The sequence below is a fragment of the Ambystoma mexicanum genome, chromosome 8, assembly GCF_040938575.1.
Source record: "Ambystoma mexicanum isolate Mex_15411 chromosome 8, UKY_AmexF1_1, whole genome shotgun sequence".
In the NCBI taxonomy this organism is placed as follows: Eukaryota; Metazoa; Chordata; class Amphibia; order Caudata; family Ambystomatidae; genus Ambystoma; species Ambystoma mexicanum.
The window spans coordinates 740,057,590-740,083,572 of NC_090929.1; the positions used below are offsets into that span (position 1 = coordinate 740,057,590).

Below are 25,983 nucleotides of genomic sequence, written 5' to 3' on the forward strand. Positions count from 1 at the left end.
ATGATGAGGGGGTGGATGAAGAATTGGCAGGACAGCATCACAGTGCAGATGCACAGGAGGGATGTGCCGTGTGGCAATCATTGATTGGACAATATTTCTGACACTCAAGTCAGCTGAGGGTGTCAGGATGACAGGGCATCGGGCACTGGTTGTGGGGATAAATGTACACCATGCACTGTGAGTCATTAAAAGACACATGCACATTGATCAACGTCCTCTCTGATATTTTTTATGCACAACCGGTGTATTGTATTAGTAGGTTCACACGTGAACAACAAAACCTCCACCCTCACCCCCCTCCTCCCAACTCCCATACACACCCTCCCCCCCCCCCAACTCCGCAACAGTAGTCCCGTGTGGCACATTGAGGCCACATGTGGCAGCATTGTCTATTGATCCATGCTCCCGGTGCCCGGGAGGGGGCATGTTCCTGCGCCGCTGAGAACGCAGCAAGTGGCGCGCTGGGCTTGCCGGGGTGGGAGGACTGGTTGAGGGGGTGTCCTCCTGCTGAGTCGTATGAATGGGACGTGCTGCCACAAGGGCGTCTGCAATGCGTCCAAGTGCCTCACACACACGGTTGGTGCTTTCCGTGAACACCTGACTCATTTGCCTGAGCTCCTCGAGTAACTCCAACCTGCCCTGGCGGTTGTCCTCATTGAAGTCAGTGATGAGGGCAGTGAGCTGTCCTGCACGTAATGCTTCCTGGGATGGCGTATCATCCCTGCTGGGGATTGGGTCGACATGCCCTGACAGGGCCTCGAATGGGGTACTGGGCACGGGATCTGCGTCTCCCGGTGCATCACCAAGTGCACATCGGACTGGTGTGTCACCCTCCCCAGAGTCACTGCATGACACCTGGGGGACATTGCAGGGCTCCGGGGTGTATACAGTGGGGTAGGAGTCCTCCTCTGACTCCCCACAGATGGACAAGGGGCTGTCCACGATTTGCAGAGGGGCCGTGGCTGCCACCTCCCCAGAGATGCTGGACTCCTCTGACCTTGGTGTGGTGATTGTTGCAGGCGCTGCTGCAGTGAGGGATGGGGGTGGTGCAACCTCAATGGGCCTTGGAGGAGCTGTGGTGGTTTTGTCCTTCCTGGCCGGTACGCGGTGGTCCCTGCCTTTGGCACTGGATGTGGTGGGACGGCTTCTCTCAGGCTCATCGCCCTCATGCTCACTGCCTGTGGGTGTAGAACAAAGGTACAACATGAGTGGTTGTGTGAGACGCTAATGTCATTAATGGCAGCATTCACATTTCAGTCATTTTGGATTGGTGGCATTTTGGCAGTTACTACATCACTGGTTTCTACGGATGTGTCGGATATGTACGCAGGTGTGGGAGTCACTAATCCTGGCCTGGTCATGTGCAGTCTGACTCGCACACTGCCAAGCCTGCTGCACAGTGTGCTTATTGGGATGTGCTAGTTTCTGTACTGTGGTTGGTGGGCATTATGTGGTAGCACTTGTCCCTTGGTGGCAGTTGTCTTGCCATTATCAGAATGGGTGGAGGGTAGTATGACAAGGTGCATTGGACGGGGCTTGGAAGTGTATTCAGCATGTATTTGCCTTTGGCGGTGTTGACTTTGGACACTCACCTCCATCAGCAGACGACGGAGCCCCACACTCCATTTCACCGACGCCCTCGATTGATTCTGTGCCAATCAATGCAGCGCATGTCTCCTCCCATGGCGCTAGTTTAATTGGTGAACTTGGTCCACCTCCAGTCTGCAGTGCCTGGCTGCGGTTGGCTACGAGGATGCTCCGCACCCTCAACCGCAAGTCGTCCCACCGCTTGCAGCAGTCCCTGGGAGTGCGGGGGGTGGTGCCTACTGCGCTCACCCTTTGGCAAGTTGTGCCCATATGTTTTTTTTTCCAGACCACTGCCTCTCTGCGCATGTCGCTGCTGAACACTACGTCTGCATGCTCCTCCAGGTGGCCCACCATGGCCTAAAGCTCCTCAGGGCTGAAGCGCTGCTTGCGGAGGCGGTCCGCTGACTTCTTCGGTGCTTTGGGCATAGCTGGCTGTTGTGTAGGCCTTTTCCGAGGTTCAGGTTCGTCCCAAGGGTGCTGCCTGGAGAGGATAGCAATGGATTGTGTTTTTAAAGATGGCCGCCGCGCTCCTTCCTGTTCCTGTGCGATGACGTAATTTCCGTATCCGTTAATTAGCGGTGACCGTAATTTACGGTATCCGTAAATTACGGTCACCGCTAATTACTGACGGCGAAGCTTCGATGGCGGTGTTGTTAAGAACGTCTCGCTTCATGCCGGTGAGGGGTTTAATGGGCCCTTTAGCGGTATGCCGCTAGGGGATTTACCGGCATGGCGGAAAGCGTGTGCCCGCGAGGTCGGAATAGCCTGTAAATAGCGGCGTGGTACCAGATCGGACTCGCTCTTTCCGCCATGCTGGTAAAAACCAATCCTTACCTCCAACCTCGGAATGACCCCCAATGAAGGGTTCGAACAGATAGGACTATTGTTAAGCATTAAGCACAGGTTTTCTTCTGCTTATCACCTGCAAGCGAACGGTATATGTGAGAGACTCAATGGCCTCCTTAAAGAAAGGATTGCTAAGCTCAAGCTAAAATTGAAAAAGGGATGGCTATATTGCTTGCGCTTAGCTTTATATGCCATAAGGAATCAGCCTGGGTCCGACCACCACCTCACACCCCATGAATGAGTAACAGTGAGGCAAATGAGAATGCCTCTTACACCTCCATCGAGGAGTAGAACTGATGCCCAGAATACTGTGAAATTGCTAGGTGATGAGCTGCACAATTATTTGACATATATGGCCTCTAGCATCTCTCTCAATTCAGATCAACTCAAGCGTCATGGGGGTCTGTCTGAGAACACAGATGAAGACCATTCAGCATTCTCTTGAATTATTATCAGCACCTAGACTTTTTGTTGGCAATACCGTGATAATCAGAAACTTCACTAGGAAGTGGCACGAGCTGAGATTTAATGGCCCCTTTTGTGTTGAAAATGTCACTCCCTCAGCAGTAAAAGTCCAAGGCAGACAGGCTTGTATTCATTTAAACAATGTGAAACTATACACCGGTGAGACTGCAACACCCTCAGCTGCCAATCCAGAAGCAAGACAAGAAGAAGAATTTTAGCGTGTGCAGACTAAATCGATGACGATGAAGGACGATAATGCGACCAGCTGATAAATGCAGATTTTGCATTTGGACTGTGTCTCCTTTGAACACTCCTTATAGATATTGTAGCAGGTGTGCAACCCTGGCCGAGAGTCACATGAATCTTTTGAAAATGGAACTTTAGAAAATTATTGATGTGTCACAAATATGGCTGATAACGCAAGCAATTTCCAGACTCATTCCTCACTCAGTTTCTATTTGGTCGCATCTATGGTCCTAACAGACGGAGATGTCCACAGACTTGTACTTGCTGTTTTTATATTCATCCTTCAAGCTTATCCTGGTCTTGTCAGAAGAGACGTTGATATTCACACTTTTTTACAGGATCCTAAGAATAGCCCTTTAATCAGAATGCTGCTTGCAGCAATAGTAGAGGAAAAATTGCAGTTGCCAGATTTATTGCATTTGCCGGAGTAAAAGTGTTTTTCCTTAACAATTGAAGTAAAAATGAGGAATGTTGAAGCTGGTACGATTTTGGGGAATGAGCAAGCCCAACCAACCCCAGAATGCCACAAGTGGTGGGGGTTAATAAGTTGGGTTGTGATACAAGTATATGTGTGACTATACTTTGTGTCTTTCTGTTTCTCCTGTTTAGCATTCCTTGTTATATTGCTGCTCCTATTGAAATAGAGACTAGTATGAGTTCTCCTACTACAGGAACTACTCTTGGTCTGCCTACTTCCACTGAGGTAGATGTTCCTATGATTCTCCCCACAAAGAGAACTATTTTTGATATGCTTCATGAGTATTATATAAACTGTGCATTGGGAAGATACAAGAGAAATGCAGGGTAATATAATGGTGGGATGAACACATATCTAGACAATGCAGTACACTGGGTAATAACATGTGGTACCAGCACATGAGAAAGGTGGGCGAGAGAACATCTAAGGAGAATTGCTACGTGTGTTCTCTAGTACCTTATGCCATGTGCACCTCCAAAATATTAATAGCTACAGAAGTACCAGTGGAAAAAGCCCATTGCCTGATGCATCTCACATTTTGCCTGACAAGAGGACATTTCCAGGACTGAACAGCATCCATAATGTGGATGAATAAAGCGACAAATCAAAGAGAAGATAATGATGTGCAAAATTTAAAGGATCGAACAAAACAAGATGTTAAAATGCCACAGCAACAATAAAGAAGGGATACAGATATGTTGGGAAAGAGGAATATTACAAATTAAGGGAACAGTTCTGACTCACAAAGGATGCGTTGATGGATTGGCTGTGTGCAAATCATCAGCATTGATCGGACAGTGGGAAGACGTTGTGTTAAATGTAGAAAAAGAATGAAAGGATCAAGGGCCAAAGATTGTAAAATTGTTGACGGAGGACCATTGTAGGTAGTACCTCTGAAGAGTGCGTCCATGTGTTTTAGAAGTAACAGCACGAGGAAAGTTGGAGAGAATCACCAGTGTGGCCTCATTTTTGATGTACCATGCATGAAGGAAGCAGTCCTGATGGATAATTATTGGGCTTGTGGGTCCAGAGCCTACAGGAAGCTGCCCAAGGACTGGGGTAGGACATGTTCTTTGGTGCTCATTCATATTCCAGCGTTAGTGATTCCAGAGAGTGACCTGAACATTGGTGAATTTCCGAAAGCAGATGCCCATTTAAGAAGGAGAAGAACACTCACATTTCGTAACCGAACAAGGAGGGAGAACTATTTCTCAGCTAAGTCAATAGAAGCTTTTGATGCTATTCCATGAGCACACATTGTTTAGCCAGACTGCTGCAGTATTCACGACCATCTTTATGCCAGTGATCCAGACGATGGGGAATGCTAAAAGGTTACAAATAACCAGATGGGAGCTCCTGCAGACGATCAACACCACCATCAAGGGATTAAATGCTAGCCAGGAAGAATTGAGGGCTATACGACTGATTACCCTACAGAATAGGTATGTCCTTGACATGATCACGACGATGGATGGAGGAGTTTGCGCCAAAATTGGGACATCAGGTTGCACGTTCATACCTTCACACGACGGCGAGAATGGGACGTTGACGGAGGCCATTGCAGATGACGGTTGGTTTGCGTCTATCTTTTCATGGGTTCCACAATGAATGACGAACATCTTCAAGTTTCTTGGAATGGTAACAGTGATGATAATGTTTGGATTCCGTGTGATCAAGATAATAATTACAGAGTGCAAGAAGACAGCAAATAAGGCAGTGGGAATGAAAATCATGATCAATGTCAAATCAGGGTTTGGACCCAAGGAGTTGACAGATGAAAATATTAGAATTAGCAGGATCCCCGAAGGGAGTAGTGAAGATCTGGACCCTGAAGAAGCACTTCTTCAAGAGAAGAAATCAAAATGTGGAAATTAATGAAGGTCGATGAATCAACCAGAGGGGGGAGTGTAGAGGAGCAGCTGAATGCCTTTGCAATAAGTCCTGCCCCCCTCTTACCTCTATGCTGCAAGCCAGAAATCATGCCATGCATGACAACAGTGGTTCTGCCTATTCTGCAGAGAGTCTTTGAGAAAAGGTATCCACTAAGAAAACCCTATCTGATATATCCCCGTAGAGATGACAATCTCTTGGAAGAGGTCCCAGAAAGAATATGAAGACGAAAGAAAGAGAAGTTAGTGATGTCACAAGAGATGAGCGTGACACACTGAGAAGAATGGCTGAAGAAGAGGATGTATAGACTTTATGGAATCTAATGACGAAGTAAAGAATTGAGTAAACTTTCAAATGCGAAGTGAAGATTGCACGTGTGAAGAGCCCTGCAGAAAATGCAAGCCGTTTAATAACTGTACAGATGCAGCAACGTAAGTAGGCTAAGTAATCTTAGAAGCTGTCTATATGCAGTGAATAGAATACAGGCGGTGCCGCCATTATATAGAATATGGACTTCCGTGTCATAGTTTTAGTAAGCTTAAGCCCATGGAGAAGATGGCTGAAAGTTGTGTTGCAACAAGAAAGCAAAACAGCTGGAATCGAGGAAGGACCGAGAAAGGCTGTATGGCCTGGTGTCAAAGGCTAGAGCAGCCAAGATCTGGTTATCTATCCTTGAACAACAGTGAACGTGAGAGGCTGAGTTATCCCTTGTTAAGGTGCAAAGAAAGAACACTATGAGTGCCAAGTTTTATTAATTTAATACAATTAATTGCTAGAAAATTAGACAAATTGCGGTCTCCTGTCACAGGGGCTATGGATGGAAATAGAAGCTGGGCATGCAGCTCTAGACTTAAGATAGCATGTGCTCACACTCCCATATTTTACCAGGAGCAAGGAAACTTTGCAAGGCCATGTTCAAAGGCAGAAAGCATGGACAATGAGAGATGTTGGGCTAATTGGGTGGGGAGACATGGTCAAAGTCCACCCACTGACACCTGGTGTACCAGCTTACGTGCTGCTAGGGAGCCGAATGTTCCAGAAGGGCACAAGCGTACCAACCAATTATAGAAGGCCATATAACGAAGAGCCTTGTAGTTTGATAGCCAATAATGAGCTGTGTGCCAAATACCTGTTGAAGATGACTTGCTCTAGGGGTGGGCATAAGTTGTCCACCTGACTGTAGAGACCAATCACAACCCGATCCCTTATAGAACGTATACTTAGATGTTCCCTTTAAGCCTATCACAACCCCTCGTAGGTTTTTCTTATTTGCCACGTAGTATGATGTCATGTATGATGAGTTTTTACTATATAAATGTTATTTTTTATGAAATGCTTCGAGTGAGATTATGCTATGCGACGTACGTTGATGTCCGTTGTAACTCCCTGTTTTAGACAATTGATATTAAAACAGTAAAACAACTTTGCCTTCTTCCTGAGTTTGATCATTTGGTGTAAGAGTTACTCTGCATCCCATCTACTGCATGAGATGCTACGTATTTAAGGGCCATATGTTCAATGCTATAGAATTGAATAAGGCTGAGGTAAAACCCAGTTAGCCAGCAAATGCGCAGTCCACTTTTAAAGGTGGCTTCGTGAAAAAGGCCATTCGCCATCATTTGAAACTCAAAGCATCACTTCTTTAGCCACCCTTCTTCAGCATTTTTATGCAGAAGTACAAACTGTGTCCCACACCGAATATCAGACACAAAGCCTCACATTCAGCCGCAATAGAAATATAATGCACAACCAGGACTTTTTAAGAGCTGATTATGTGTTTGTGGGCATTATTAAATGTTTACAATGATCTGGTAAAGTTTGTGCTCTTCACAAAACTGCAATCTCCCAAATGGACCTTTTCAAATTACCCACCTCTTGTGCTTTCAACCTTAACTCTCCATATACTCTGCAATTCAAGGTATGGTTTGATATCGAAATACATTTTGCCCGTTGTGGCAGTGTGGGACTCAAGCTATTACCTGCCAATGCATTCACTGAAGTTACTGGTGAAAATGGCAAAACGCATGCCAGCGTAACTTTTAATGAATTAACCAAAAACCATCATCCTCTTTTTGAAAGCCACTGCAGCGATCTCCGAGGCTGTATGTACGCGATACCTCATGCTCCTGACTGACCTGTTAATTCAATTCTTCAATAAATATCCAGGATTCCTCTTGATGCTCCTTGTTTCTTTGAAGACTCACAGTATATTCAAAAAGAAGAGCTAGACACTCAAGAAACTTGGTATTCCAAAAAGACTTTTGGCAAAAATGCCCTCTGGAACTTTATGCCAAAAATCAGTCATCAAGCACACCTCCATGGAATGTACACCAACCACTCTATTCGTGCCACCACTATACAGCTGCTACCGAATGCTGGACTTGCGTCAAATCATGGCTCTTACAGGTCATCGCAATGTTTCTTCCATAGAAAGTTATTGGCAGCCACAAGCAGATTAAAGATTTAAGTGGTCATCCAACCTGCAGCATGGCACCATCCACAATTCTCTTTCCATTATTAGTTCTAATGAGACTTCTGCAAACAGTTTCCCTTCCACCTCCAGCTTTGTACCCTGTTCCTCTGCTGCCTCATCTGTTACCTTCTTAAATACTGTTTCGGAATCAAATTCTTTGCCTCAGTTCGCTAATTGTTCATTCACCTTCCTCGCAAATGTACAAATTAATTCTCACTAGAACTATTCATCAAGTTTGTTCTCTCATTTTTATGATGTTTCCTGTGTTTTTTTTCTACAATATATTTATTATTCTCCATCAATTTTTGGCTTTCCAAGGTGTTCTCACATCTTGTTGAATGTCATCCCACCCACCTTCTCTATATTCATACAGTTTCATTAAATATTTTCTTGGTTTGATATTGAAGCTGGATAAAGCTGTCTCTCTTTTTTTTGCAAGGAGGGCTAGTAATGGGTGGAAATCCTGGTAATTGTGTGTGCCCTTGCTCTCTACTCCTTTAACTCAACCTTTGATGTTGATGATGTTTAAAACTGGCTGTACATTTCTTGCAGGGAACACACCCAATGGGTTGAATACCAGGTTATTGTGTCTGACCATGCACTGATATCCAGACATTTAATATGGCCATTAATGAAGTAATTTCTTTCACTCTGCGCAGATATTCATTTTACAACAATAGAACAAGTTACTCTCTTACCTGGTAACATTCTTTTGATGGGATGGTCCGACGACGTATTCCGTATCTATGATAGTAATCACCACAGCTGTGCTGTTTCGGATCATTTTCGGCGTCTGCGTCCTGCGTCAATGACGTTGAAATGCTGTCCTCGAGGGCCTCTGTCGAGCCGACGTCACCGGATGTTATAAGTAGGACGCACGATGCCCGTAGCCTCAGTTGTAGTTTTTTTCCCCAGAACGTGTGGCACCAAACCACTGCCAGTATGACCACAGAAAGCCTTGCAAAAACGTAAGCTGCAATCACATAAGAAATTCTGTAGCGGGGCAGGTAGGGAGGGAGCGATATGGAATACGTCGTCGGACCATCCCATCGAAAGAACGTTACCAGGTAAGAGAGTAACTTGTTCTTCGAGGGGAATGGGTCCTCCGACGTATTCCATATCTATGACAGACTCCCAAAGCAGTACCAACGTATGGAGGAGGGAAAAGAATTTAGAATATAGAAATTTAGAATGCCCAATCAAATTGCAGAGTAAAGGACCGCCTTGCCAAAGGCCAGATCCTGCCCATGGATAGAATCGAGGGAGTAGTGACGTACAAAAGTATGGACCGAAGCCCAAGTGGCTGCATCACAGATGTTACGAATAGGAACATCCCTCTGCAGGGCAGTAGAGGCAGCCATACCCTTAGTAGAATGGGCCCGTAAGCCAACCGGGGGGTCCTTACCCGCCAAGCGGTAACATTCAGAAATTGCCAAGATAATCCATCTAGACAAAGTCTGCTTAGTTACAGCTTGTCCCAAACGCCTTCCAGCGTAACCAATAAAGAGCTGATCGTCCACTCGGACCAGGGACGTGCAAGAAATGTAAAAACTTAAAGCTCACCTAGGATCCAACCTATGGAGCCTCCCCTCTTCCTTACCAGGATGTGGAGGAGGATAAAATGCCGGAAGAATAACCTTCTGGCTCAAATTAAATTCCGACACCACCTTCTGAAGAAAGGAAGGACGAACTCTAAGGACAACCCTGTCCTTATAAAACACAGTGATGGGTGGCTTAACTGAAGGTGCCTGCAACTCACTCACTCTGCGAGCGGAAGTGACTGCAACTAAAAACACAGTCTTAAGGGTTAACAGCCTCAAAGGACAAGAATGTAAAGGCTCAAACGGAGCATCCATAAGGAATTTCAGAACAAGGTTCAAATCCCAACCAGGCACCTGGAAAGGTGCCGGCGGAAACACATTAGTGAGTCCTTTGAGAAACTGAGAAATTAAAGGAATTTTAAAATAAGAACACTCTTCAGACACATGCAAAAAAGAAAGAAATACAGGAATGTCACATGAAAAAGAATCCACATTCTTAACCCTGCACTAGTTGCAGAACTTTCTCCAATGGCAACGGTACAGGGACTTTGTTGCCGGCCGTCTGGCCGAAAGCAACGCCTCCATCACGTCTTCAGGGAGGTCCCAATCCTTATACCTCAACCTTTCAGAAGCCAAGCGTTAAGGTTGAGGGATCTGACCTCTGGATGGATAACCTGACCCCCCTCCCGTGAGAGCAGGTCGTCTCGGTAGGGAAGACGATATGGAGGGCAGATGGACAAGTCGAGAAGGTCCGGGTACCACGTCCTCCGAGCCCAAGCCAGAGCAATGAGGATCATCCGGGAACTGAACCTCCGTAACCTATGCAGCACTTGCGGGATGACGGGGACTGGAAGAAATGCATACAGCAGTGGGAAGGACCACTCCACCATGAACGCGTCTCCTAAGGCTCCTTTTGGAGGAAATTCCTGCGAGCAGAACCTTTCGCACTTCCGGTTCACACTGGAGAAGAAGAGATCCACCTGAGGGCTCCCCCAAAAGGCGAAGATCTCCAGGAGAATCTCCTGAACAAGCTCCCACTCCTGAGAGATCGCGCTCTGCCTGCTCAGAGCATCCGCCGTCTCGTTTTTGTCTCCGGCCAGATGAACTGCCGAGATCGAAACTTCCTGCTGGATGGCCCAGAACCAGAGCTGCATCGCCTCCCTGCACAGAGGAAGTGACCCTGCCCCTCCCCTTTTTGTTGAGGTAGTGCATGGCCACTGTGTTGTCCGTCAGAATCAGGACATTCCTTCCTCGCACAGTCGGCAGAAAAGCCTTCAGGGCAAGCCTGACGGCCCACAGCTCCAACAGATTGATATGGAGTCTGGACTCCGACGGAGACCAACGACTGCCGACTGTCAACTCGTTGGCATGAGCTTCCCATCCCGTGAGGGATTCGTCCATCACGCTCGTCACTTCCGGCCAGGGTAGCCAAAACAGAGCCCCCTTCATCAGATTGCCTTCGACGGCCCACCACAGAAGGTCCTGTGTGACCGAGGGCGGCACCTGAACGGGGTCCGACATCCTGCCAGAGGACTGCGACCACTGCATCTTGAGGGCTCACTGCAGAGATCTCATCCGCAACCTGGCCTCCGGCACCAGAAGAATGCAGGATGCCATGAGGCTGAGCAACCTCAAGAACTCGAACGCCGGGAGACTCTGGGCGTGTTGAAACTTGTGCACCATCTGCTGAATGTGAGGAGCCCTCACCTGGGGAGGAAAACACTGCCCCAGGGAAGTGTTGAGCACTGCTCCTATGGACTGTAGCCACTGGGTTGGCGTCAAATGGGACTTCTTTAAGTTGAGGGAGAAGCCCAGCCTGTGAAGGGAGTGGCAGGTGACAGACAGATGATCCAGGACTTGCTCGGGAGTGCGCGCCCTGATCAACCAATCGTCCAGGGAGGGGTAGACGTGAATCCCCCCTTTCCTGAGATACGCTGCCACCACCATGAGCTTGGTGAAGACCCTCGGGGCGGAGGTCAATCCGAACGGCAGGACAGGAAATTGAAAGTGCGAGTCGCCAACCGCGAACCTCAGGTACTTCTTGTACTTTGGCTGGATCGGCACATGAAAATAAGCGTCCTTGAGGTCGAGAGACACCAACCAGTCCTGAAGTTGAAGGGCCTGGAGGACTTGAGAAAGAGTAACCATTTTGAACTTGTCGTTCCTGACGAGCTTGTTCAAACCGCGCAAGTCCATGATGGGTCTCAATCCCCTGTCTTTCTTCGAAATCAAAAAATAATGGGAATACCATCCCTTGTTCCTCTCCGCTACAGGCACCAGTTCTATGGCGCCTTTCTCCAGAAGGGATTGAATTTCCTGAGCAAGGAGCGGATCCGGACTCTTCAAAGAGAGATTCTCTGGTGGATTGTCGTGAGGCCTCTGCCGGAAAGGAAGACAGTAGCCGTGGGCTATGATCTCCAGAACCCACACATCTGAAGTAATGGCACGCCACTCTACAAGATGCTGCGCCAGCCTTTCCCCAACCGGAGAACCATGGGACATGGCCTCATGACTGAGCTGAAGTGGCTGGGCAGTGCCCGAGGGCAAAGAGGCAACTGCACGAGCGGCCTTGGCACCTAGAGTACCCTGTTTTCCACTTCTGGCACTCCTACAGTGGCCCCTTTGACTTGCAGCTCCTCTCGATTTTTTAAAGGATGAGTAATATCGAAAGGAACCTCCCCTCCATTGCTGTCCCCTAGGACGAAAAGGCGGAGGTTGGCTCAACGACCTCACTGCAGCTTTGGAGGTCTGCAACCTCTCAAGGCTCTCATCAGCCTTGCTGCCAAAAAGATGTTCACCATCAAAGGGCATGTTGAGGAGCCGGGCCTGCACATCAGGAGCAAACCCCGACTTCTGCAACCACGCAAACCTGCGTATTACGGTGCTCGCCGCCATGGACCGGCTGACACAATCTGCCATGTCCAAACCCGACTGAACGGCCTCACACATAGCATCATTACCATCCTGTACAATAGCCAGAAAACCATCCTGTTCTTCCCCTTCGGGAATATGTTCAGCCGCCAGTAAATACAGTTCCACAGAGTGTGCGTGAAACGTGACAAGGCACACACGGAGTTGGCTGCCTGTAAAGCCATACCCCCTGAAGAAAACACTTTCTTCGCCCAGCCATCAAACCGCTTGTCGTCCCTATCAGGAGGGATGCTAGGGTACGACGCTTGCTTTTCTGGGGCCGTGGCCGCCTGCACCACCAAACTCTCCGGAGTGGGGTGCGTGGTCAAGTAGCAGGGGTCACTACTGGCTGGACAGTATTTTCGCGGCAAAGACTTGCTCACTGCCGGGAGACTCTCCAGAGCAGTCCAAGCTGCAGCCACCCTTCTTTGCAAAGCCATATGGAATGGCAGTAACGGGTCAGTTGGAGGACCTTGGTCGAGGATGTCCGTCAGGTCATCCTGCAGAAAATCCACAGGGGGCGCAGACCACCCCAAGTAGTCCATGACCCTCGACATAAGGCGCTGGTACGAGGACCCGGCATGGGTGCCAGGCTCAGGCTGACAGAACTCCACCTCCAGAGAGGTGTCCAGACCACTGGCGTTGTGCAGTGACTGACGCAGGTCTTCAATCTGGCTGTGACCAGACAAAATCTCGTCAGGCACCTCCTCAGGCACCAAACCTTCCTCAGATCCCTCACCCCCCTCAGAAATAAAATCCAGAGGGCAGAAAGAGGGCACAGAAAAAGGGACAAAGACATTCTTAGCCTTGGCCATAGCCTTTCTTTGGGGTTCCACCGTGCCACGGGGTACCTCTGACAAAGCAGCCGCGAAAGGCGTTGAGGACGTCGACGGAATCGCCGTCGAGCGAGGGGCCGACAACTTCTACGGCGTCGACACAGGCCTCGAGGGCGGAGCCTCGAGCGTGTCCTTCGACAGCCTGGGCTCCGATGGCGTCAATGACTTCCTTGGAGGCGGAGCCTCGAGAGAGTCCCTCGAATACATAGGCGCCGCAGGCGTCAATGTCTTCCTCGAAGACTTCAAAGGCTCACGCGGTCTCGAGGGCGTCGAGGACCGGGACCTGGAACGGGCATGACGACTATCCTTGTCCGACCGGGACCTCGAAGGCGCCCGATGGTCGCGACGACCTCTCGAGCCAAAAGGCGGACGAGCGGTGTCACTAACACGGTCACGGCCGGCGTCCTTCGACGGCATGGACGGACCAAAGCCCTGTGATTGAAAAATCACCATCATCTCCTTTTGGAAAGGAATCCCATTCCTCAGGAGTGGAATGCTTGTTGGGACAAGCAACCGGCCGATGAGCGGAGTCCTCAGATGAGGACAGGGAAGGCGACCTGTGACGGCGCTTCCGTCAGTGCCTCGAAGAGGCAGAGGAATGGCGAGACCGATTCCTGGACCGAGACCCCCGGCCTCACGACGACGATGCAGAGAGTCACCCCTCAAATCGTCCGTCGAAAGTCCAGTAGATTGCGACTTCCGGGGCTTGGCCACCTTACCCACTGACAACTTCTTCTTACGCTCCCGCAAGGCCTGCGATATAAGCGACTGGCAGTCGACACAGTCATCCGTATCGTGGACCTCCCCGAGGCACCAGAGGCAAGCGTTGTGCGTGTTCGTCAACGACATCTTGGACCCGCACACCCGACACCTCTTAAAACCCCTCCGCGGGGTGGAAGAAGCCGAAGACATCATGACAATACACAAAAGAACAGGTTCGAAGAACCGAAAGAACAGGATTCAGTAGAACCAAGATGCGCCGACATCTCCGAAGCGAACACGTTCGCGGAAAAAATGGAACTGAGGATACGGGCGTCGTGCGTCCTACTTATAACATCCGCTGACGTCGGCTCGACGGAGGCCCTCGAGGACAGCGTATCGACGTCATTGACGCAGGACACTGACGCCGAAAATTTTCCAAAGCAGTACAGCTGTGGTGATTACTGTCATAGATATGGAATACGTCGGAGGACCCAATCCCCTCAAACAATTGATTCCACTCTACACATTTTCCATTGTAGAACACAACAGACTCCGACCTTGCACTGAAATCCAGATATTTAATATGGCCATCAATGAAGTTATTTTTTTCACTCTGCGCAGATATTCATTTTACAGGAATACAATGAATTCCACTCTACACATTTTCCATTGCATTCCTATACAATACAACAGTCATTGACAATATGAAATCCGGGCATTTAACATGCCCAGTGCTGCTTGCTACTTTTTGATTCTGTGCACACTACCATTGTACAGGAATACAATGGAATGATCTCTATGTAATTTAGCATTCTATTCCTGTACAATGCTGCCAAACCACTTCTCCCAACTAGCCCCCAACATGGCCCCCAACCTTCCCTTGCTGAGAATGGGTAGAAAGCATTCCATTCTTTACAAACCAACTCTGGCTTCCAAATACGCAGAGAGCAGACGGTAAACCGACATCGGTAAATCATTGCTCTCAACCCGCCGACCACTCAACTATTAGTATCCCGAGACAAGCACGGGATACTAATGGCAATAAGCCCCTGACCCCGTGGAATTACTGGGTCAGTTAATGCCACAGGGCCTCTGTTAAGGTGTAACTATGGGCCCCAGGGCATTACCTGACTCAGTAATGCCCCAGCGGCTCAGGGCTTATTTTTTAAGTAATCGAAAGAGTTCCCTACATTTATATGATGGTGCCCATCTGGCTCCATGCTTCGAAACGCGTTCAAAAGGATTCTCAGGAAAGTAAAACTGTCTCCTATGAAATGGGATGTCATAAAAGTTATCCCGAAATAAGGCAAGGACAGTACAAACTGTGGAAATTATAGATCAGTTTCATTATTGACAAAGATAATGGTTAACAATGTGGCAGACAAAGTGCTAGCCTAGTGCATCATACATAGTCAGATTATTTCATAAGAAGAGATGGGCCAGCAAACATTAGAGCACTTTGAACCTTCTAGAATTCCACAAAAAATCTAATGAAGTAATGATAGTCCACATTTCATGCATCAATTAAGCCTTCAATACGGTTTGTTGTAGATGTACATGGTAAACCTTACTAGATTTGGCTTCCCAAATGTTTTTCTAGATTTCATAAAGAAAATGTTGGAGTTGGATTTCAGCTAGTTCATAATAGACTGGTTTCCAAGGAATTCTGTTAACAGCATGTGGTGAGACAGGGATATCCCCTGTCGTCACCGACCTGATGCTTGAATGTCTTCTACAAACATTTGGAAGAATAGGGATCCTGTTGCACTGTGGTTGTACTAAATATCTTACCTATGCAGATGACATCTGATTATTGCCTGCTGATTTAGGACACAGATTTCTTAGATTGCTGGATAGAATAAGTTATTATGGGAAAGATGCTAGTTATAAACTCAATATAGAAAAACGGAAGTGAAACCAATATTGTAGAGGGGCCAGAGAAGACATTGGGAAAGCTGCATCATTCAATGGTATAAGCATTGTATCAAGACACGTATGAATAGATGAGGATAGATCCCAGAATGACCACAGTACATAATATGTTTTGTGGGTGAGAAGAGCTTAAGCAAGACTTTCCAGGTGGTCATCCCTGCTCTTTAGCCTCTGTAGCAAGGTGAACACAAACAAAATGCATGTTTTTTCAAACATGCTATGCATATTTACATGCATCCCACTTCGAATTAGTAGGTAATTGCTTGGTTTATTTGATAAAGAGATGAGGAATGCCGTCTGTGGACAAGGCAAGAGGGCTTAGTCTCCATGGGCTACCGTAAAGAAAGGGAAAGACAAAGGGGGCCTTTGGATTCCCAAACTTGGCATTTTAAAATCAAGCATTTGTTGTGGGACAGATATTGGACTCAGTGAGTAGTGGGCAAAACAACAAATGGAAACATATAGAGAGGGTGTGCTGAATCCACTGGATTTGTGAAAGTCCTTGATGACAAATGAACTATTATTGGAGAGGTGGACACTCATGACAACCAAGAGTGGGGTTGACATTTGTGCTGCACGTTGACTAGACTGAATCAAGCGAGACATTGTTGACCCACATCCACTATCTGGAAAAACAGGCAATGTTTTATTAGCGTATGGATGCAAGTATGTTTCCTATTCCACTTTCACGCATTCAGGTGGGAGGGTGCATTCAGTATTTCTTCAAAACATTGGTTGATAATATGCAGAGATCCCTGGGTTCTGGATACATTCGGGAGATACCAAATAGAGTTCCACTGGAAACCTCCTCCAGCCCCGCTTAGGTTCGATCAGGAGAAACCAGTCCACTATGTGGGGAGTAAGAAACGCGAGACAGATACAAAGGTATAGTTTTGTCTATGTTTACCATTTATTAAAATACAAAGGGGCGAGATAAGTGCCTTTATTTCCCTATCCTAATGAGAATAAACCCACCTAGAAAACTTAACACTAAAGGAAGATGAATTAGGGCCTGATTCCCAGAATGTTTTCCTATGGGATTGTGCCATTATAAAACGTGTCTGTGAATCAGGCCTTAATGTCTTTGTCAGGATTTAAAGCAAATGTTAGCATATCACAATTATACTTCCAATGGGATACTTTTGTCAGGATAGCACAGCAACTACCTTTGGTGATGTAACAGTTTGTTAAAATGAGCCACTTAACAAAGTCTTTCAACAACATTTTTTTACCACAACCACATTTCTTCAAATCAATTGTTTCTTTCCTGGTTCACCAAGAAGAAAAATAACTCCTAATGCTACAGTTGTTCTCTTCTGTTAGTGGCAATATGGGTAACAGATTTCCCCAAACTGGTGTCTCAGGAAAGGAGAATTGCGCCCCTGTTGCCCTTTTATCTCTTTGTTATAGTCCCTGCACCTTTGGCAGTGTGGGTTACAGGTTTCCGCAAGTAGACGTTTCATAAATGGAGAATTTCGCCCTTTTTGCACTCTTACTTCTTCTGGGTAGCTTCTTGGCTGTTGGCAATGTGGGTTACAGGTTTCCCCAAGTAGACATTTCATAAATGGAGAATTGCTCCCTTTTTGCCTTCTTATTCTACTTGCTTGGTATTCAAAATAGTCTGATTTTAGCAAACGTTCCATTCGGAGCACCCCAGGGATGCCTTCTCTTGGAGGCCAACTCACCGGCTTCATGTGGCATCTATGTGTTGCTCCCTGCTGCTGCAGTGGACCCTCGGCAGATCGGTACCGCTTGACAGCTCTTCCATACCTGCCACCACCTACCTGTACAGCCCCTTTCTTGAGCCCCGCTGGGTATACACATCCTCCAGCACCTCCAGAGACATTGTATCGGGTCGGGAGCACGTCTCCCACACAGCTGGCCTTCTCTCCCTGCTGCTGACCATGACTACACTTCCTGCTGTGTGTTGTCTGCAAAACTGCACGCCTTCTCTTCCTGCATTGGCTTCTGCTGGCATTCACACTCTTGCTGCAGCTCCAACCGCTTCAGGAGCATTCCTGATTGCTTCTGCTGCTCCTTTCCTTCTCCGCATCTGTGGTCCATTTTCAGGTTTTAATGTCCTGCTCAAGTGCCTTGCCTTCAAACAACTAGACCACATATTAATTTCAGCAGCACAATTATACTTCCAATGGGATACTTTTGTCAGGATAGCACAGCAACTACCTTTGGTGATGCAACAGTTTATTAAAATGAGCCACTTACCATTTTCAGGTTTTAATGTCCTGCTCAAGTGCCTTGCCTTCAAACAACTAGACCACATATTCATTTCAGCAGCATCTTTGATCCTCATTTACTTTTGGTCCTTCTTCCTCGTCCCAGTACCACAGGCATTATGGATCTTGAAGTTCATAATGGGTTTGAGTTTCTATGTCTACCCATTTCTATTTGAATGTTGAACTGGATGTTATCAGAGTTTACAGAGGTTAAGTGCTTAGCAGTTACATTGGTTTTCTCTATTTTACAATATGCCATCAATGCTCCAGGGAGAATATGGGAATCGTGAGTTAAAGAGGTCACCAATTCCCCTTGACATGAGTCACCTCCCATGGGAACCTCCCTCACAATACCGCCAAGGGTCAGGATCAGGTGGCGGCTGCCTTCCTCTGGCCACATGAGAGGACAGGGGTTTTAGTCATGATCTCACTAGATTCATCACAACAGGGACATAAGGTAACTTCTAGTGAAAAGAGCTATAGAGGTTTTAGAACCAAGCCTTTTCAATTTATTTAGCAATATACTCCTGGTCTCAAAAAAAAGAATGGGTTGTTCCAACCAGTATGTAATCCTTGGTCCCACAATCATTATGTCCTGTATTGACATTTCAAGATGGAGATGATTGCACTGTAGACAGTCGTAGTGAGGTGAGGCCTGGAGGCTGGTTGATTCGGTTGGACTTCCTTACCATACTGCTTGAACTAGAGCACAGGCAGTTCCTATGCTTCTAGTGGCATCAACGACGGTTGTTGTTTTAAGACATAGGGTGTCAGGTTGCTGATCTACTTAGATGATATTGTCATTATGGCTAGGTCTCTGGGCATAGTTCAGATACACCTTCAGATCACGGTCAATGAATTGAAGTCACTTTGGTTCTTTATCTACTGGGAGAAATCGGAGGTTCATCCTGTCCAGCGACTACTGTTTTTAGATTTCTTGATTGATTTCATGTGTTTTTGCCTTCTTCCTGACTTAGTTTGATTATTTGGTGTAAGTGTTACTCTGCATCCCATCTACTGCACGAGATGCTACCTATTTAAGGGCCATATGTTCAATGCTGTAGAATTGAATAAGGCTGAGGTAAAAACCCAGTTAGCCAGCAAATGTGCAGTCCACTTTTAAAGGTGGCTTCGTGAAAAAGGCCATTCGCCATCATTTGAAACCCAAAGCATCACTTCTTTAGCCACTCTTCTTCAGCATTTTTATGCAGAAGTACAAACTGTGTCCCACACCGAATATCAGACACAAAGCCTCACATTCAGCCTCAATAGTAATATAATGCACAACCAGGACTTTTTAAGAGCTGATTATGTGTTTGTGGGCATTATTAAATGTTTACAATGATCTGGTAAAGTTTGTGCTCTTCACAAAACTGCAATCTCCCAAATGGACCTTTTCAAATTACCCACCTCTTGTGCTTTCAACCTTAACTCTCCATATACTCTGCAATTCAAGGTATGGTTTGATATCGAAATACATTTTGCCCGTTGTGGCAGTGTGGGACTCAAGCTATTACCTGCCAATGCATTCACTGAAGTTACTGGTGAAAATGGCAAAACGTATGCCAGCGTAACTTTTAATGAATTAACCAAAAACCATCATCCTCTTTTTGAAAGCCACTGCAGCGATCTCCGAGGCTGTATGTACGCGATACCTCATGCTCCTGACTGACCTGTTAATTCAATTCTTCAATAAATATCCAGGATTCCTCTTGATGCTCCTTGTTTCTTTGAAGACTCACAGTATATTCAAAAAGAAGAGCTAGACACTCAAGAAACTTGGTATTCCAAAAAGACTTTTGGCAAAAATGCCCTCTGGAACTTTATGCCGAAAATCAGTCATCAAGCACACCTCCATGGCATGTACACCAACCACTCTATTCGTGCCACCACCATACAGCTGCTACCGAATGCTGGACTTGCGTCAAATCATGGCTCTTACAGGTCATCGCAATGTTTCTTCCATAGAAAGTTATTGGCAGCCACAAGCAGATTAAAGATTTAAGTGGTCATCCAACCTGCAGCATGGCACCATCCACAATTCTCTTTCCATTATTAGTTCTAATGAGACTTCTGCAAACAGTTTCCCTTCCACCTCCAGCTTTGTACCCTGTTCCTCTGCTGCCTCATCTGTTACCTTCTTAAATACTGTTTCGGAAAAAATGTCTTTGCCTCAGTTCGCTAATTGTTCATTCACCTTCCTCGCAAATGTACAAATTAATTCATACTAAAACTATTCATCAAGTTTGTTCTCTCATTTTTATGATGTTTCCTGTGTTTTTTTTCTACAATATATTTATTATTCTCCATCAATTTTTGGCTTTCGAAGGTGTTCTCACATCTTGTTGAATGTCATCCCACCCACCTTCTCTATATTCATACAGTTTCATTAAATATGTTCTAGGTTTGATATTGAAGCTGGATAAAGCTGTCTCTCTTTTTATTGCAAGGAGGGCTAGTAATGGGTGGAAATCCTGGTAATTGTGTGTGCCCTTGCTCTGTACTCCTTTAACTTAACCTTTGATGTTGATGATGTTTAAAACTGGCTGTACATTTCTTGCAGGGAACACACCCAATGGGTTGAATACCAGGTTATTGTGTCTGACCATGCACTGATATCCAGACATTTAATATGGCCATTAATGAAGTAATTTCTTTCACTCTGCGCAGATATTCATTTTACAACAATAGAACAAGTTACTCTCTTACCTGGTAACATTCTTTCGATGGGATGGTCCGACGACGTATTCCATATCTATGATAGTAATCACCACAGCTGTGCTGTTTCGGATCATTTTCGGCGTCTGCGTCCTGCGTCAATGACGTTGAAATGCTGTCCTCGAGGGCCTCTGTCGAGCCGACGTCACCGGATGTTATAAGTAGGACGCACGATGCCCGTAGCCTCAGTTGTAGTTTTTTTCCCCAGAACGTGTGGCACCAAACCACTGCCAGTATGACCACAGAAAGCCTTGCAAAAACGTAAGCTGCAATCACATAAGAAATTCTGTAGCGGGGCAGGTAGGGAGGGAGCGATATGGAATACGTCGTCGGACCATCCCATCGAAAGAACGTTACCAGGTAAGAGAGTAACTTGTTCTTCGAGGGGAATGGGTCCTCCGACGTATTCCATATCTATGACAGACTCCCAAAGCAGTACCAACGTATGGAGGAGGGAAAAGAATTTAGAATATAGAAATTTAGAATGCCCAATCAAATTGCAGAGTAAAGGACCGCCTTGCCAAAGGCCAGATCCTGCCCATGGATAGAATCGAGGGAGTACTGACGTACAAAAGTATGGACCGAAGCCCAAGTGGCTGCATCACAGATGTTACGAATAGGAACATCCCTCTGCAGGGCAGTAGAGGCAGCCATACCCTTAGTAGAATGGGCCCGTAAGCCTACCGGGGGGTCCTTACCCGCCAAGCGGTAACATTCAGAAATTGCCAAGATAATCCATCTAGACAAAGTCTGCTTAGTTACAGCTTGTCCCAAACACCTTCCAGCGCAACCAATAAAGAGCTGATCGTCCACTCGGACCAGGGACATGCAAGAAATGTAAAAACTTATAGCTCACCTAGGATCCAACCTATGGAGCCTCCCGTCTTCCTTACCAGGATGTGGAGGAGGATAAAATGCCGGAAGAATAACCTTCTGGCTCAAATTAAATTCCGACACCACCTTCGGAAGAAAGGAAGGACGAACTCTAAGGACAACCCTGTCCTCATAAAACACAGTGAAGGGTGGCTTAACTGAAAGTGCCTGCAACTCACTCACTCTGCGAGTGGAAGTGACTGCAACTAAAAACACAGTGTTAAGGGTTAACAGCCTCAAAGGACAAGAATGTAAAGGCTCAAACGGAGCACCCATAAGGAATTTCAGAACAAGGTTCAAATCCCAACCAGGCACCTGTAAAGGTGCCGGCGGAAACACATTAGTGAGATCTTTGAGAAACTGAGAAATGAAAGGAATTTTAAAATAAGAACACTCCTCAGACGAGCGCTTAAATATAGACAGCGCCGCCAGGTAACCTTTAACAGTACACACTTGCAAGCCCCTGTGGGCCAACGAAAGCAAAAAAGACAGAACTACAGGAATGTCACATGAAAAAGGATCCACATTCTTAACCCTGCACCAGTCGCAGAACTTTCTCCAATGGCAACGGTACAGGGACTTTGTTGCCGCCCGTCTGGCCGAAAGCAACACCTCCATCACGTCTTCAGGGAGGTCCCAATCCTTATACCTCAACCTTTCGGAAGCCAAGCGTGAGGGTTGAGGGATCTGACCTCTGGATGGAGAACCTGACCCCCCTCCCGTGAGAGCAGGTCGTCTCGGTAGGGAAGACGACGTGGAGGGCAGATGGACAAGTCGAGAAGGTCCGGGTTCCACGTCCTCCGAGACCAACTCAGAGCAATGAGGATCATCCGGGAACCGAACCTCCGTAACCTACGCAGCACTTGCGGGATGACCTGGACTGGAGGAAACGCGTACAGCAGTGGGAAGGACCACTCCACCATGAACGTGTCTCCTAAGGCTCCTTTTGGAGGAAATTCCCGCGAGCAGAACCTTTCGCACTTCCGGTTGACACTGGAGGCGAAGAGATCCACCTGAGGGGTCCCCCAAAAGGCGAAGATCTCCAGGAGAATCTCCTGAGCCAGCTCCCACTCCAGAGAGATCGCGCTCTGCCTGCTCAGAGCATCCGCTGTCTCGTTTTCGTCTCCGGCCAGATGAACTGCCGAGATCGAAACTTCCTGCTGGATGGCCCAGAACCAGAGCTGCATCGCCTCCCTGCACAGAGGAAGTGACCCTGCCCCTCCCCTTTTTGTTGAGGTAGTGCATGGCCACTGTGTTGTCTATCAGAATCAGGACATTCCTTCCTCACACAGTTAGCAGAAAAGCCTTCAGGGCAAGCCTGACGGCCCGCAGCTCCAACAGATTGATATGGAGCCTGGACTCTGACGGAGACCAACGACCGCCGACTGTCAACTCGTTGGCATGAGCTCCCCATCCCGTGAGGGATTCGTCCGTCACGATCGTCACCTCTGGACAGGGTAACCAAAACGGAGACCCCTTCATCAGATTGCCTTCGACGGCCCAGCACAGAAGGTCCTGGGCGACCGAGGGCGGCACATGAACGGGGTCCGACATCCTGCCATAGGACTGCAACCACTGCATCTTGAGGGCCCATTGCCGAGATCTCATCCGCAACCTGGCCTCCGGCACCAGAAGAATGCAGGATGCCATGAGGCTGAGCAACCTCAAGAACTCGAACGCCGGGAGACTCTGGGCGTGTTGAAACTTGTGCACCATCTGCTGAATGTGAGGAGCCCTCACCTGGGGAGGAAAACACTGCCCAGGGAAGTGTTGAGCACTGCTCCGATGGACTGTAGCCGCTGGGTTGGCGTCAAATGGGACTTCTTTAAGTTGAGGGAGAAGCCCAGCCTGTGAAGGGAGTGGCAGGTGACAGACAGATGATCCAGGACTTGCTCGGGAGTGCGCGCCCTGATCAACCAATCGTCCAGGTAGGGGTAGATATGAATCCCCCCTTTCCTGAGATACGCTGCCACCACCATGAGCTTGGTGAATACCCTCGGGCGGAGGTCAATCCGAACGGCAGGGCAGGAAATTGAAAGTGCGAGTCGCCAACCGTGAACCAAAGGTACTTCTTGTACTTTGGATGGATCGGCACATGAAAATAAGCGTCCTTGAGGTCGAGAGACACCAACCAGTCCTGAAGTTGAAGGGCCTGGAGGACTTGAGAAAGAGTAACCATTTTGAACTTGTCCTTCCTGAGCAGCTTGTTCAAACCGTGCAAGTCCATGATGGGTCTCAATCCCCCGTCTTTCTTAGAAATCAAAAAATAAGGGGAATACCATCCCTTGTTCCTCTCCGCTACAGGCACCAGTTCTATGGCGCCTTTCTCCAGAAGGGATTGAATTTCCTGAGCAAGGAGCGGATCCGGACACTTCAAAGAGAGATTCCCTGGTGAATTGTCGTGAGGCCTCTGCCGGAAAGGAAGACAGTAGCCGTGGGCTATGATCTCCAGAACCCACACATCTGAAGTAATGGCACGTCACTCTACAAGATGCTGCGCCAGCCTTTCCCCAACCGGCGAACTATGGGACATGGCCTCATGACTGAGCTGAAGTGGCTTCGGCAGTGCCCGAGGGCAAAGAGGCAACTGCACGAGCGGCCTTGGCACCTCGAGTACCCTGTTTTCCACCTCTTGCACTCCTACGGTGGCCCCTTTGACTTGCAGCTCCTCTCGATTTTTTAAAGGATGTGTAATATCGAAAGGAACCTCCCCTCCATTGCTGTCCCATAGGACGAAAAGGCGGAGGTTGGCTCAACGACTTCGCTGCAGCTTTGGAGGTCTGCAACCTCTCAAGGCTCTCATCAGCCTTGCTGCCAAAAAGATGTTCACCATCAAAGGGCATGTTGAGGAGCCGGGCCTGCACATCAGGAGCAAACCCTGACTTCTGCAACCACGCAAACCTGCGTATTACGGTGCTCGCCGCCATGGACCGGCTGACACAATCTGCCATGTCCAAACCCTACTAAAGGGCCTCACACATGGCATCATTGCCATCCTGTACAATAGCCAGAAAACCATCCTGTTCTTCCCCCTTGGGAATATGTTCAGCCGCCAGGAAATACAGTTCCACAGAGTGTGCGTGAAACGTGACAAGGCACACACGGAGTTGGCTGCCTGTAAAGCCATACCCCCTGAAGAAAACACTTTCTTCGCCCAGCCATCAAACCGCTTGTCGTCCCTATCAGGAGGGATGCTAGGGTACGACGTCTGCTTTGCTGGGGCCGTGGCCGCCTGCAACACCAAACTCTCCGGAGTGGGGTGTGTGGTCAAGTAGCAGGGGTCACTACCGGCTGGACAATATTTTCGCGGCAAAGACTTGCTCACTGCCGGGAGACTCTCCAGAGCAGTCCAAGCTGCAGCCACCCTTCTTTGCAAAGCCATGTGGAATGGCAGTAACGGGTCAGTTGGAGGACCTTGGTCGAGGATGTCCGTCAGGTCATCCTGCAGAAAATTCACAGGTGGCGCAGACCACCCCAAGTAGTCCATGACTCTCGACATAAGGCGCTGGTACGAGGACCCGGCATGGGTGCCAGGCTCAGGCTGACAGAACTCCACCTCCAGAGAGGTGTCCAGACCACTGGCGTTGTGCAGTGACTGACGCAGGTCTTCAATCTGGCTGTGACCAGACAAAATCTCGTCAGGCACCTCCTCAGGCACCAAACCTTCCTCAGATCCCTCATTCCCCTCAGAAATAAAATCCAGAGGGCGGAAAGAGGGCACAGAAAAAGGGACAAAGACATTCTTAGCCTTGGCCATAGCCTTTCTTTGGGGTTCCACCGTGCCACGGGGTACCTCTGACAAAGCAGCCGCGAAAGGCATTGAGGGCGTCGACGGAATCGCGTCGCCGTCGAGCGAGGCGCCGACAACTTCTACGGCGTCGACACAGGCCTCGAGGGCTGAGCCTCGAGCGTGTCCTTCGACAGCCTGGGCTCCGATGGCGTCGATGACTTCCTTGGAGGCGGAGCCTCGAGAGAGACCCTCGAATACCTCGGCGCCGCAGGCATCGAGGTCTTCCTCGAAGACTTCACAGGCTCATGCGGTCTCGAGGGCGTCGAGGATCAGGACCTGGAACGGGCATGACGACTATCCTTGTCCGACCGGGACCTCGAAGGCGCCCGATGGTCGCGACGACCGCTCGAGCCCGAAGGCGGACGAGTGGTGTCACTAACACGGTCACGGCCGGCGTCCTTCGACGGCGTGGACGGACCGGAGCCCTGTGATTGAAAAATCACCATCATCTCCTTTCGGAAG

At 48.0% G+C, this 25,983-nt stretch overlaps 1 protein-coding gene across 2 annotated transcripts in view; it reads right to left on the reverse strand.

Annotated features, from left to right (window-relative positions):
- Positions 1-25,983, reverse strand: part of LOC138472414 (polyunsaturated fatty acid 5-lipoxygenase-like) — a 1,363,458-nt gene that overhangs the window by 293,877 nt on the left and 1,043,598 nt on the right. The gene's annotated exons all lie outside the window — the stretch shown is intronic.